Source organism: Anas acuta, chromosome 1 (genome assembly GCF_963932015.1).
Source record: "Anas acuta chromosome 1, bAnaAcu1.1, whole genome shotgun sequence".
Classification (NCBI taxonomy): domain Eukaryota; kingdom Metazoa; phylum Chordata; class Aves; order Anseriformes; family Anatidae; genus Anas; species Anas acuta.
Genome location: NC_088979.1, coordinates 203,199,752 through 203,214,292, shown reverse-complemented (window position 1 = coordinate 203,214,292; position 14,541 = coordinate 203,199,752). Strand labels below are relative to the sequence as shown.

General features: G+C 48.7%; 1 protein-coding gene across 1 annotated transcript in view; it reads right to left on the bottom strand.

Annotated features, from left to right (window-relative positions):
* LOC137849946 (collagen alpha-1(VII) chain-like) overlaps nt 1-10,241 on the bottom strand; it is a 101,988-nt gene extending 91,747 nt beyond the window's left edge. Inside the window, exons 1-3 of the mRNA XM_068670132.1 lie at nt 9,940-10,241; nt 9,360-9,425; nt 8,345-8,569 (exon numbers count right to left, since the gene is read on the bottom strand). The gene's annotated coding sequence lies outside the window, so the exon portion shown is untranslated. The remainder of the gene's footprint in view (nt 1-8,344; nt 8,570-9,359; nt 9,426-9,939) is intronic.
* Nucleotides 10,242-14,541: the final 4,300 nt, after the last annotated feature.

Genomic DNA, 14,541 nt, shown 5'->3' with positions numbered 1-14,541 from the left:
CTCTGGTAAATAATTTATAGGGGCAACTTCTCCAGGTTTTACAGTTCCTTGAACAAATTGCCTCCAAACTCTGTAAAGTTGATGGAGCAGGTTCTCCCTTTCCCACACCTGGACCAGATGACAGAGCTGTGGGAAGCCTGGCAAGATGCAAGAGGGCGATAAAAAAAAGGAGGTCTTGCAAACTTGCAGCAGTGCCAACGGCTGGGCTGTTCCTCTCCGTTTATTCTTCCTGTGTATATGCTTGTAATAAACTCTTTTTCCATTTTTTGAGAGCGCATTTGGGGATAAATAAATAACCCCACTCAGCAAGGTCTGTCTAAAAGGGATGGGACCCAGCGGGTTTGCAGTCTCATCTGGCTGGTGCCTGCCTGTACCTCCAGCTGGTCCCCATGCTTCTCCCATCCACAGATCCCCGGTGCCAGAGGCTAACTCCATCCCCAAACAGCTATCCCTGTCCCATACAGACGACAAACCTACATGACAGCTCTGCATCTGGGCACGCACAGCCTTCCCAGATGATCACGTCCCTACACCCACTGCTGCATCAAGCATCACGCAACCAAACAGATCCCACAATGCAGCAAAATCTTGACAATTTCAGCCCATTCTGATAGAGGATAACAAGAAATATTTTAATACTGAAAACAGCCAGCTGGGTAAAGGAAGGATATCCTCTTTGCAGCTCCCTCTGAAGGCTAAGCACAACTCTATATTAGCCAGCAGAGAATCTGCAGGGGCATTTACTTATGAGTGCTCTTGGAGCATCATCAGGGACATCACAAAATCCTAAGGAGAAAGATCCCAGGAGCCTCTCAAGAAATCACATAACAAATATTGAGAGTGGCCTGAATGGAGAATTAATAGGAATTTTGGGATGTGGAAGCAGGAAAAAGGCATGAAGAAGGTCCAGGTTTTGATGGGATCAGAGTTAACAGGTTACTGAGATCCTCACACATCTACGTATAATTTTGCAGGAGATTTGGATGGGGAAGACAAAGGGACAGACAGCACCCAGCCAAAAGCAAAGGCCAGACTCAAACCACTGAATTTTGGGGTCAAGATAAAAAAATAAAATAAATGCAAGGGCTCGAGGCTTAACACAACAGCAAGGAGACAGAGGAGGGAGCAAATCCTAATGGCTCACAGAAGAGGAGAGAACTACTGCCAGCCCCTAAAAGGCAAGAAAAACACATCCAAAACAACCAACGCAAGAAAAAAATCAGGAGGCAGGGTGAAGATGCAATAGCTGGTGTCAATTAGAGGGCCCGTCAGCTTTGGAAGCAAACGTGTTCGTAATTTTCTGCAGAGGAAATGCCAGCTGTTGCCTTCAGCTTTGAAATGTCCACATGGAAAAAGCCTGGTCAGGGGCATTTCCGCAGCCACTCTCCGCTGATCAGGCACCATTTGCTGCAGGGAGTCAGAGACATTGGCCAGGAAAAAGGTAGCTCTGGAGGGGAGGAGAGATCGGGTTAAATATGGGTTGTTTCTTGCATGGGAGAAATAAGCCTCAGGGGGTCAAAAGTTTGCAGCCTTATTATTATTATTTTTTTTAAATGCAATTAATATATTTTTATGGTAATTGATTTCTCTCTAAACCCCTTGAATAGGAAATTCAAGCTGTTCCATTAGGAAATATGAACACACCGACTTGTTGGTGTCTGGAGGCAGCCTCCTGAAACTTTTGGGACTCCCTGGGGACTGATCCGAGGGGAGGAGATGCTCCCACTGCAAGAAGTGGTGCGAAACAGCACCAAGACCCAAAGCTGGGGCTGGGATCAGCCCAGTCGTTTTGAAGACCCCTTGGACACCTTCTCCAGGCTTAGCTGGGGTTGCGCTTATGCAGTCCAAACCATGCAGGATTAACTGAGTGGTTCAGGAGAGCTAACTCCAGCTGAAGATGCTCAGAGCCTCTCTCTGAGATGAGCTGGGAATGGACCAGTGCACCCATTTCAGACCGTTCCTCCTGTGTGGGTGTTCACACCCCTTTGGGACCATTTTCCCATAAAGTTTTGGCCGTAACACGAGGAAGGAAAACTGGGATTTCCTAAATTCTTGAAAGCACCAATGATAGGTATCAAAGCAACAAGACAGCACATCCCAACAGGGCCATCCGTAGTGCATCCAAGTCAGACCATGGTGCTAAACACTCCAACCAACAGTCCTGTACCCAGTAGAAATTCCTAGGTGGTGCATGAAAGTCTTATTTTTTTCATTCTTGTCCACCTGTGATGCTTTGGAAGCTAAATCACCACTAGAAAACCAGTTGATTCAGCTCAGCAGCCACAAGCAGCCCTACAAGAAACACAGGGAAAAGCAAGCTCATACGAATGGAGTAGCTGGAAAATGAGTGGGCACATGGCTCATCAATTAGCACAAGACTTCCCCAGCTACATTTCTACATTTCAGCTACTTCCCCATCTCACATTTCTCCTCCATCCCATGTATCTCTCCTACAAAGGTCTCCTACCAAGTGTGGGTTAAAGCCAGGAGACCCCTCGTTGCCCCATGACAGAGCTAACCCCATGGGCACAGCAATGTAGCTGGATGCTGAGTGGGCAAACCAAAGCAGATGGGGTCTCCAGACCCCCCTACAGGCCCAGAGCTTCCATGTGGCTTCTCAGACAACACTTTGTGTAACTTCAGCTCCATATCTAGGATGTCTTTGTACTCACACCTTCACCAGCCCTCGTGGTGATGGAGTTTGGGCCCAAGAGGAGGACAATAGGCATCCTCGGTGCATCCAAGGAGAGCATTTTGCACAGCCCCCATGGCTTCCCTTCTTGCATCCCCTATTGCTGTACCATTTGGGCAGCCCTGTCCTGTCCTTCCCCAGGGCATGGGCACCAGATTGCCCAAGGCTGGTAATTTGGACAGAGGAAGGGAAGGGAGCTGGGCTCCCCTAAGAGCTCCATTAGGGGCTGAGGTTTTGCCCACATCACAACCCTGCCCTGACACCCCAGGTGGCCACATTCAACCACGCAAGGCATTACAGCAAAGCTTTAATTCTGGTCCAGCACCATCCTGGGGCAGGGGATGCCCCAAATGAACATCCCAGAGGAAGCCAGAAGAGCCACGAAGCAGGTAGAGGAGCACAGGTTGGGACATCCCACATGGCAGAAGCTATCAGTGGTGGCACGGTGACACTGTGTGTTGGCTGAGAGACCTCCTCGGAGGTCCAGCAACCACCATGTCCTCAGAGCTGCAGCTCCCCAGGATGCATCAATTTGTCCTCCCCTCCTGAAGGACCTGCCCTGCCTGCTCCAGGTGATTCTGCCACAAAATGGGAACATTTTAAAGCATCAAAAAGAGCGTTTTCACCCCCACGCTGCAGCACGGAGCCTGTTCAAACAGCAGCGTCAGCAACCACGAGAAACTGCTGCTCCTTGCAGAACGGGTAAACAGCTCCCCTCCCTCAGCAAGAGCTTTGAGAAAGTGTTTTGTTGGTGTTATTTTTTTTTTTTTTAATAACTACCATTGATTTCCAGATTTAAAGGGGCTGCGCTGCCTAGCGGTGTTTAACATACGATGGGGAGAGGAGGGAGGGGATCCTATGAGACTGCTCAATAAAAAGATGAAGAAAGAGCTGGAGGAAGCCTATTTTCTGCCTCAGCACCCAACTGAACGTGCCTGGTTTGTTCCAGGCAGTGACCCACGAGGGCTGCCAACCACCCAGCCCCACCAGCTTGAGGTTCAGCCCCCAGAGCTGATGTTTTCCCCAAGAAATGTCACCGCGGTGGGGACAGCCAGGTATAAAAGCAGACATTAACATCTCGGTGAGTCAGAGCATGGCCAAGGCTGATTTCAGCTCTCCCCTGGGTGGCAGATGGGGTGTGGGGAGGTTTTTTTGCCCCATCCTCTCCCTATCCACCAGGTTGTAGTGTGGCTCTGTTATGGTTTAACCCAGCTGGCAGCTCCTCACCACACAGCCATGCGCTCACCCTCTCCTCTCCCTCTCTGGGATGTAGGGGGAGATAATTAGAAAGAAATGAAAACCTGTAGACTGAGATAAAGATAGTTTACTAGGACAGGAAAGAAAGGAAAGAAAATAATAATAATAAAGTGTATAGACAAGTGATGCACAATGCAATTGCTCACCACCCTCTTCCTTGAGGACCATTGGCCTCAGTGACCATTTGGGCCATTGCCCACTGGGGACAGGGCAGCAAGGTTGATGGAAAGGTGACAAGCAGCTGGAAGTCACTGGCTGGTCACATCTTTTCCCCAGTACAGGGCAACTTGGAGAGTTGCATGCCATTGGGGCTGGTTTTGCCATTTCCCCCATCTGCAGAAACTACTCAAGCAGGACCTCGGACCACCAGACGGAGCATTTTAGCTTAGAAGCACCAAGGAAAAAAGCAAAGATGCCTTATAAGCCAGGAAATGAAAGCTAGGCCCTCCCTCTGCTTTCCTCCACATAAGGTTTTCACATTAACGACAGTAAAAATATCTTAGCTACACCTAGAAAACCTTCCAAGCAGAAAGCTGCTGTCATACGGTGGCTGTGAATATTGCCTCCAGCCATGCTCCTTCCTCCTCTCCAAGAAACCCTGTCTGGAAGGCAGTGATGATTTTGCCTGTGTAAACATCACAAGCAGTGAAGGAGGATTTTCTGCCTGCCTCCAGCCACTCCTTGCCCTCAAAACAGGCAAAGAGAGAAGTAAAAATCTGGGGTGGGTAACCCTACAGGACAGGTTTGCTTGGAGACCACATGAAGCAAATCAGTGGCCTCCCAATGGGGCTGCTGATCCTCCTCCAGCCTCTGCCAGCAGCACCTAGGTGGGCACCAGCAGAGAAGCATCACACTGTGAATCCTACTTTAAAATGGGGGAAAAAAAAAAAAAAATGAAAAAATCCAACTGAAAAAGCTAAGACAGACACATAGCAATGGTCAAACAGTCATTGCGTGTGTCACCAGAAACATGGAACCAAAACGACTTCACCTTCTTCCTGCCACCTCCATCTGTTCTAGCCCTCAGCTCGGGCACACGGATGCTACAGACAAGATCAGCAGGTAGGGAGGGTTAAAAAATAAAAGGGAGAGGGTAGGAAGTCAATTGTTCAACTGACTGACTGCTTGGCCGGCAGCCAGGCCTGCATTGCTCAGGTTGCTCAGCCTGGCTGCTTTCCAGGAGGCCGTCGGCACTGGGAAGTGCCCCTCCGCATGACTGAGTGCAGAGGGGACACACACAAAAAAAAGATCCTAGCCCAGGTCCCGCATTCTCTGTAAGGGGAAGTCTCTTGGTTTGTGGTAGGATAAATTCTCCAGGTTGATTCTTGTTGTCATGGGGCCAGGGCTGTTTCATTGCCCCCAACAGATTTGCGTTGCTCTTGGCAAAATTAAGATCTCAGATGAGTGTAATGGAACAGTGTAAGGGGGAATTGTGCATGGGACATGCAGGTCCCTGTCCCCCACCCTGCATTACACACGCCCATCTCCTTCTCAGGACCCCTAGCCTTGCCAATCTCCTCTTCCAAGCACTCTCACCCCATGCAGCCCCATATAGACCCCCAAGACCTACAGCCTAACCCCACACCACCCTATTCAGGAGCCAACCTCAGTGGGTGCTATGAAACCAGGTGTCCCCACACACTATAAAAGAAGATCCCCCACAACAAGGATGTGCCCTAAATCCTTCCTGGGTCTCTTGGCGTGACTGTGGTTCAGATACCAGCCACCATCTTGCACTGACAGGCCCTTCTGAAAAGGATGGAGCCTCCACAAGTCTCAGCTTCAGTTTCCATTAAGTGATGTGGAGATGTCATTCCCATGACATCTCCATGCTGCTGAGATGGTGAGACTGCAAGGCCATGTTGATTTGAACTACTTTTGTCTTCTAGGTCTCATGCACAACACTGTCAGGATTACCGAGGCACTGAAGCAAGGGCGTTGTGGCAGTCAAGTATCTCCCTGAACAAGCAGTCCTGGCATAATTCATCATTTTCTTCCCTTTTTTTTTTTAATCTCTAAATTTTGCCCTCTGGTGCAATCATATTTTACATCCACCATAACCTGGTGTCAATGGTTCAGGGAGAACCGGCTCCCTGTGTCCATCTAGTCAGGTTTGGTATTTATGGACTGACTGCAAACCAAATCAGTCAGCGAGGTGATGGTGACTGAGGGTTATGCCAATGGGTGAATCATGTAAACCTTCCCAAAAGCACTTCTCCTTGGCACAAGGACATGAGCTAGGCCTTGCCACCAGGGTGTCCTGGTGACTTGGGCCTACCTTCTCTACTCACTCCTGTGGAGCGCTACACAAAGCTCCCACCAAAGCTCCTGCAGATGCAGCTAAACCCATTTTGGATGTTTCTCATTGCTACCCCCAACTCTCACAGGAGTTACTGCTGGGTCTGTGCTCCCTCAAGACCCCAGGAAAGCATCACTCAGCCCAGCAAACCGTCACACACTGCAATTATGCAAGGGGACACGGTGCCGACACCACAGCCTGTGGCAGGGTCCCCATGGCCTGATAAGGAGCTGGAAATGTCCTCCTGCACTCATCCTCTTTCTTTTGTCCCTTATCTAGAATAAGCAGGGTCAGAGGAACAAACCCAGACCTGAGAACAGCTGAAACATGAGAAACCATGCTTGGGAAAATAGCTAGAAAAAGCAGACAAGCTTTTATGTGCATAAGCCCTCTTCCAGCCAAGAGCCCCAGCACACCAATATTTAATACCAGGGAGAGCTGACGGAGATGCTCCAGCAAGAAACCCCTGCATGGTCACTATTCAAACAGCCTCTAAAGAGGAAATATCACCCCAACCATCCCCAGTCCTGCACTGTATAAACATTTTACACTCATAATGCCTGTAGGATTGAGCCAGGACCAGCAGGTGAGGATGCGTCCCCATATTCACACGCCAGCTCTTCAAACAACCCCACGCACCTCCCAGCCCAGTGCATCTCCCCACGCACAGCCTGACCTGATGCTGCTTGGGGTAGTGGAGAAGAGGAGCAAGAGGTCTACAGAGGGGACACTTTGCAGGATTTGGGAGCCCAGACAGCATCACCCATCCCCTCCCTGGGCAGGACCGCTCCTTCCAAGGATGGCACACACAGAGCAGTTTCTGCAGGCTCCATCCTACAACCCAACCTCCTTGTTAGAGCCACACAGACTTCTCAGACACCCCATGAATCATCTGCCTGGTGGCTAATTTTCTCCTCTCCCTGGGAAAAAAAAATAAAAAAAAATCACTTCCTTGTAATTCCTGATTGCAAGCAGAGATTACATTATTTTGGGCCTGCAGTGGATAGCAGCCAAATGAAATTGTTAATCACTGCCATTCCACACGAGGCATCGTTTCAGCAGCTACAGGGGGAAGCGGTGGACTGGTGCTGAAGGATCTGGGTCACTGGTGCTAGAAAGCCTGGATTGGGACCTGTTGCGGGGTCAGGAAAGGAGCAGACCCACAGCACAGAGCTGCATACACACAGTTTGCATCCAAGCGGTTGCTGCATTCATTGCAAGTTTTTGGACCCTACAACCACTAAATCTCCACAGACCCACTCTGGTCCAGCTGTAGGAAAGCAGAACCCAGCCCAGAAGCATGCAATGTCTCCCTTGAAAGGATCTGGCTTCCCTAGCCAGGAACGGCCTCAGACCAACCCTTTCTGCTGTTTCTCCCATAACCCGCTGAAATATTCATTTTGTCTGGAGTTATAACTAGTCCCAGAGGGGTCTGCTCTGTTGTTGCTGCAGCTTTGATCCAGGACTCGCTCTCAGCACTGGCTGTTTTACCAGCATCCACCTCACACAATCCAATCGAACAAGATTAAAAGAAAAAAATATAGCTCCTTATTCCGCAGGTGGGAAGTTTACAGGGGCTGTATTCTGCCCACTGCAATGCTTGGACCCCCTGAGCATATCAAAGGAGGTAAAAAGAACCCAATTCCTCCCAGAAAGCCTCAAAAAAATAGAAAAATAAACAAGCAAACAAAAAAACAAGCCACCATGTGCTGCACATGACAGCGCTTTTTCCCCACCTCTCCCTGTGTCTGAGACTGGCTGATGCCACCGAGCCTCTTCCCATCACAGGGAGCCTGAAATCACCCCAGAATTCACTCCACAGACAGGTTTTGGCCATCTCAGGCACCCCAATCCTTTGGGTTGCTCATGCAATGCTAGGAAGTTTGGGGGAAAAACGTGCAGCCCCCTCGTCCTCCCCATTGACCCCATCCTGTTGTCACGATGCATCTCATTCAGCTGCAACCCGAGCACAGAAAGAGTGGGAAAAACACAACCGAGTGCGTGCTGAGCCTACAAAAACCCAACACCTGGGCAGACAGACAGGACAGAGAGACAGCAGGACAGACAGACAGCTGCAGGCGGCCAGCACCGCTTACCTGGGCAAAGCCACTGTGCGTTGGCTGCTCCCCATGGGCAAGAGGCCCCCAAAAGTGGGCGACCGTGTCGGCTGGGCTGCTGTGAAACTCCTCGCACGCTTGGAAGAAGTTATGAGGCAGGAGGAGGGGCTGCTGCGGGCATCCCCCCCTCCAGCTCCAGCTCCTTCTCCACCGGGCCAGCAGCTGGGACGGACGAGCACCGGGCAGGGGATGCCGCCCCGCACGCTATCGGGGCAGGAATGTGCGAGAGAAGGAAGGGGGAGAAAGGGAGGGGAAAAAAAAAATCTTTACCTCGTGGGCACAGAATAATAATAAAATAAGTGGGATGTTTGAAAAGGAAGGGGCCGGCTTGGGGAAGGGGGGGGAGAGTCTCTGTTTGTAGGCGGCCAAAGGGTTTTCCAGCCCTGGAGGGGATGGAAACGCAAAGGGCAGGGTGAAAAGCTAATTTGTGGTTCAAGTGCAGGGGTCTGGCATTGCTGGAGGGGTGCTGGGATAGCACAGAGGGGTGTGGGAAAAGACAGCTCAAACAAAACTGTGATTGCACTTGGTCTCATCACACAACACCACAGTTTTCTAAAAGACAGCCTTAGATGTGTTCTTCTGGAGGATGTTGGCATTGCTACTAACAGGCAAAACTGAGGGAAACTGAGGCACGGGGTGGGAAAGGGAATGGGGTTTTTCAGTGTTTAGCACCTGGATTTGAATATCTAGGAAATTACCCCAAGAGGGACTTCAACCATGTCCTGCACCCATCAAAGCCAAAGGGGCTGCACCACAGAGCAATCCAGCAGGAGGGTGAACCCCCCCCCTCCCAGCCATCCCCAGAGCTCACAGCACACAAATATAGGAAATTTTGGCTGAGAAGACACTCAGAGGAAGAAGCAGGGCTCTCATACCCCACACCACATTTAGCTGCTTGAAGCAGGTGATCCCCATGTCTCCTCCCTACACCGATGGCTATTTCCCAGTGCCTGGCATCCCAAAAACTCCTGACCCAGTGGAGAACAGGTCTCACCGTGGTAGGTGCTATCCATTCCTGCAGCTTGAAACCTCCCAGCCAAGAGATAACCAGGCCAAAAAGCTCAAAGAGAGAAAGAATAAAAGAAATCCTGCTTTCAGGTGTTTAGGTACAGTAAGGATAAAGAAGTAAGGACAGCTACGGTGCAGCTCTCCCCATCCTGCACAAGCTTGAGCCTGCAGGGTGATATTTTGGCTGACACTTCCCTGTTCCAGCAAAACATCCCAGGAATTAACTGCTTCGTGTGCATATTTACACAGATTTCTTTCCTCCCCCCATTCCTGCCACAAAGCATCACCCCAAATTCTCCAGGATTACAACACTGTAGGACTGCCTGAAGACTGCAGACTTCAGAGGAGCACCCTGGGCTTAAGTTTGGGCTTAACAACTGAATCTAATTGAAGCATATAAAGCTCCTAAATCCCTGAATGCCTCGTTATCGGGCTGAATAGACTTAATTGCAATTGTAGCTACATTCAGCAATTAAATCTATTCACATCCCCGGAGTGGGGCAATCAGGAGATGCTTGTGCCACGCAGCTCAAAGGCAGTTTGGGCACCAGCAGGACTCTGATTACCATTTGGAGGTGCCCAGGATGATGGCAGACCACCAAGCTGTGGGACCACCAGGTCCATCAGACCTTCTCCTGGCGTATTTGGCTTCTTGCTGCTCAATAAAAACACAAGGATCGACCTAAAGGGATCTCAGTGACAGAGCACTCGATGTCTTATCGCAGCATCCACAGCAGCTTCCTTCCAACATGCAAAGCACTGAGCTCTCCCCTGGCTGCAGGATTTTCCTCCTCAAACCCAGCTCATTTATCCTTTCAAATTCCAGAAAATATGAAATTTCTGAAAAAAAGAGATTTAATGACACCTGAAAAGAGACTGAATGAAATGCTTTGGATATCCAAGTCTGCAGGTAACACAGGAGAAAAGCCACAACATGCCTTACCCCAGCTTCAACTCGCATTTTGGGAATTGAGCCTGCAAAATGCTTTTGTGTTCAAGCATGGCAAGGCTAATGAAGGAGCTCCCAAACTCACATCACCTGATTTATCTACGTGCTACATATAGTGCTATCTGTGTTAATAATCCCAAGACAGCCCAGTTTTCCCATTCGAAAGCCTAATTTGCTGAGCACAAGCTCAGGAATTTCTGTAGGCATTTACACCATGTCCATGTCGTAACGCACAGAGAGGTCCAACCCGAGCAATGAGAAGAAATCAAAGGTGTCCAGCACCTCCAGCTCCACACCAGGCTGCTGAGAAGAGGCCCATTTGGCCATTAACCCATTTACATCACTGGCAGCCTTCACCCAAGGAAACAAAGGGCAAGGGTGTAGGGTGAAGTTGGTTATCTGATATATTAAAAAAAAAAAAAGTGGGGGAGAAAAATACACCAAGCCCATGCCAAACACAAATTGTAAAAAAAAAAATTAAAATAAAATAAACTGCACTGAAGCATATTTGGCAGGTTCCCAAGAGAGGCTTCTCAGCTACTCAAGCCGTCAGCAAGATTTTAAAGCAATCGAGTGAAAGTAAAGGCAAAGCAAACAAAGAGGATCATTCATGTGCAGTTGTCACTTGCCTTAATGCCAACCTTTCCGGGGAGGAAAGACTTTCCATTTTCTAAAGTTCAGGCTTAATATTTAGCAAGACATCTTGGCACCCACACATAATTCATCAGAGAAAAGCCAGGAGGGCTCCAGCGGCGCTTTCTGATCCCCAGCCACTCCCTGCCACAAGAAAAATCCAGAAAAAAAAAAAAAAAACAGCCCATGTTTCTCATGCCCTTCTCCTTCACTAGCCCATGGCCTGGAAAGCAGTGACGGGGCCATAAAGACCCAGCAGGGAGACCCACGGAGCTGAGGACAGGGTCTCTGAAGGCAAACAAGAGTTTAAATAAAGATGCTCCATGAGGTCTCACCCAGATCAGCTGTACCCATCCCATATTAATTGCTCAGCATGACCCCATATGGGATGGGATACCCCTTTGGACATTTGGGGTCAGCTGTCCGGGGTCTGTCCCCTCCCAGCTCCTGCTGCAACCCCAACCAGCCTGCTGGCAGGACAGAGCAAGAACCTCCAATTCCTTGGCTTGGTGTAAGGACTGCTCTGCAACAATTAAGCCATCGGTGTATTATCAACATTATTCTCACCCTAAATCCCCAAAACAGCACTGTATTAGCTACTAGGAGGAAAATTAACTCTACCCTAGCCAAAACCAGGACAGTCAAGCACGCTAGGCTTGATTGAAATGAACACAGGAAGGCATCCAGTGACATATGGGACATCAACTTGATGCCTCCTTTCATGGTTCTTTGCACTCCTGAACAGCCAGACTTTTTAAGAAGGATCCAGATGAAAATAAACCTATTTCTTGTCTCATCCTCAGCTCTTTTTTTTTTTTTTTTCCAAGGAGAAAAGCCAACAAAGAAGAGGGGCATAGAAATTGAGAAAAGCTGACCTTATACAGAGCAAGCCTACTCCCTTCTGGATGCAGCCTCATAGGATCACCTCCAAACCATGAGGTTGCACTGAGATATAGGGTGGCACAGGACATCTGCAATGAAGACATCTACCCTACAAACACTCAAAACCCTTAACAAATCTGGTAAAAAGAGTTAAAGCCCTTTTATAGTGCCCATGCCAGCTGCATCTCAGCTCCCATCCTCTTCCACCAGCACCTGGGAGAGCTGTTACCTCAAACTGCTCCCAGCTGCTTTGTCCCAGTCCTGTTTGTCCCTGCTGCCAAAGGAGCTACTCACGAGAGTAAAAATTAATGTTTTTTTAATCAAAATCATTCTGGTCAGAAAAAAAATGTGTATATTATTTAAGCTGAGCAGATGTGGGTAGTGCAGATGAGGCAGCTCCACGGATCTTGGTCAAATTATGGCACCACTTGTCCCCTGTCCCCCAACCCCTCGCAGATTCTGACAGCCACGGGCAGGGGCCAAGAGATGCTAGGGGAATCGGGAAGGGTTAGACAGGCTTTTCGTGTGAAGAGGGTGGAAAGTGCCAGTCCCTCTCCATGCCCATCTCTCGCAGGACCGCAACGGCCACAGACCGTCTCGTTTCGCTGCACCTTGATTTCCCCAGGGGTGGAATGAAGATGAGGATATTTAACTTCCTTTGAACACACACCAAGGCCTCTTAATGAAAAACACCGGGGTGAAACATGAAGCATTGCTCAGAGAGAGCAAAACAAACACGGACAGACGTATAAATGGCATTACAAGAAGTGGATCCTTCTGACCACTGCGGTTTCAATGGGTCCTGCCTGCAGATACTTCCTACCCTTTCATTTATTTATTGCCAAGCTAAGATTTGCTCATTTTGTGATGAAAAATGCCAGCAGCCAGGATGGACAGGTTAAAGGGGACACGTTTGGTGTGTGACACCACTACTTGCCAAATCGTGACCGTGTTCTGTGCCCTATGCAGAACGTATTGCGAGCAACTTTAAGTGTTCCCTTTCTGTAATATCCATCAGCTTAAAAATAAAAAGTAAAAAAAGAAAAATCATGCAAATGATCTTCTTTTGACCGCTAGAACCCAAAAGGGATTTTGCGGTGTAAGCACCACAAAGGGCTGTTCCAGTATCTCTCTGTAATCCTCTAAACTCGCACGTCCAGGAAAATAAAAGAAACCATAAATATACCAAAATATACCAAATACACCACACCACACAGAATGGGAGGGCAAATTTCCTGGGCCCGCAGACTCCTCATATTGCAGGCTCCAGGAACTGCAGCAGCACATCTGCATCACTGCCCACCAAGCTCCATTCCTACCAGTCCCAGAACTAACTGGGGATACTGGTGCAGAGCTGCACAGCAATTTAGATATAGTCCAACCAGGCACCATGAGGAAATACTGCCAGGGATGAAAAAGTGAACTTGTTCTGTTAGTTGAGCACAGAAATAGGTTGGGCTCTGAATTTCCAACCCAGCAGTGATGCTCTCTATGCACCATTTTGTAGACAAAAAGGTCCTGGCCTCAGACCTGGTGCACACACCCAATGGAGTCCTCCTAGAAAAGATGTTCCCTATGGGAAATTAAGTGCCAAAAAAGAGAAGTTCAAGAAAATCTGTGCTCTTGAGACAGTTATACAGAAACCACCAATGTTGCAAGACTCTGGCAGTGAGGTTTAGACTCACCCCATTTCAAGGAGGAGTGCACTTCAGGAGCTCAGTCACTGCCAGGACAGTTGGTAAGGTTGGGTAACTCCGTCACAGGGGAAGGACAAATCAGGGCAAAACTCTTGCTGTTAAAAAATAATAACCTTTAAAAATCAGAAGACTCAAATATCTAAAGTTTTATCCACGTGATACATTTCCATTCACCGTTTCAAAACACATTTTTGAGTCCAGGACAGAGAAATTTATCATTTCACATGTTCCCAGCAAGCTGCTCCATCCCGAAACCTATGGGAAAGCAGTCCCTGAAAACCTCCTCCTGCAGCCCAGCGACACCCAGCAGCGAGGCCATTAACACAACACCATTTGCGAGTGGTACCTTTGCCCCTTGCTGTTGTACAAAGGTTTTCCTCGCAGAGTTAAGGAACCGAGGCTGATTACTTTCCCACTCAGGCTGGAGATTAAGACCGTTTTCCCATCCCTTCTGAAAGCTGTTTTCTCAGGCTGCTTTGGTCTATGAGCTCATTTTCATCTGGCACGCAGAGCCAGATAGTATTACGCTCCAGGAGCGGATATTATTTGCAATTCAGTGCATTAGGGACCACGGTAATTGCAGAGCAGGGTGACCCCTTGCTTACAATTCAGCAGCAATTTCGCCCGTCCTGCTTTTGTGATAGAAGAAAGTCACGTGTGGCCATTTATTTCAAGTCGTTTGCTGTTAGTCAGAAACGTGTTCAAATTTTGCCTTTTCCCTTTTCACCATTTACTAAATAAAAGGAAATAAACCCAAGAAGAGCCTTCAAAGAACCCAGCTGTGGTTAAGCCCATAAGTACTGGCCAGACAGCAAAGTGCAGAGACCCAGCCAAAATCTTACCCTTGACGCTGCCCACATCTACGCAAGCACTGCGATATTACGTACTTTAAATGCACGGAAATGTTACGTTTTTGAACCAAAATAACATCAAGGAGTTGGGTGTTGTACTATTTCATAAAACCCAGGGAGATTAAGGGCTTAGACCCAGGAGCGAGGTACTGTGGT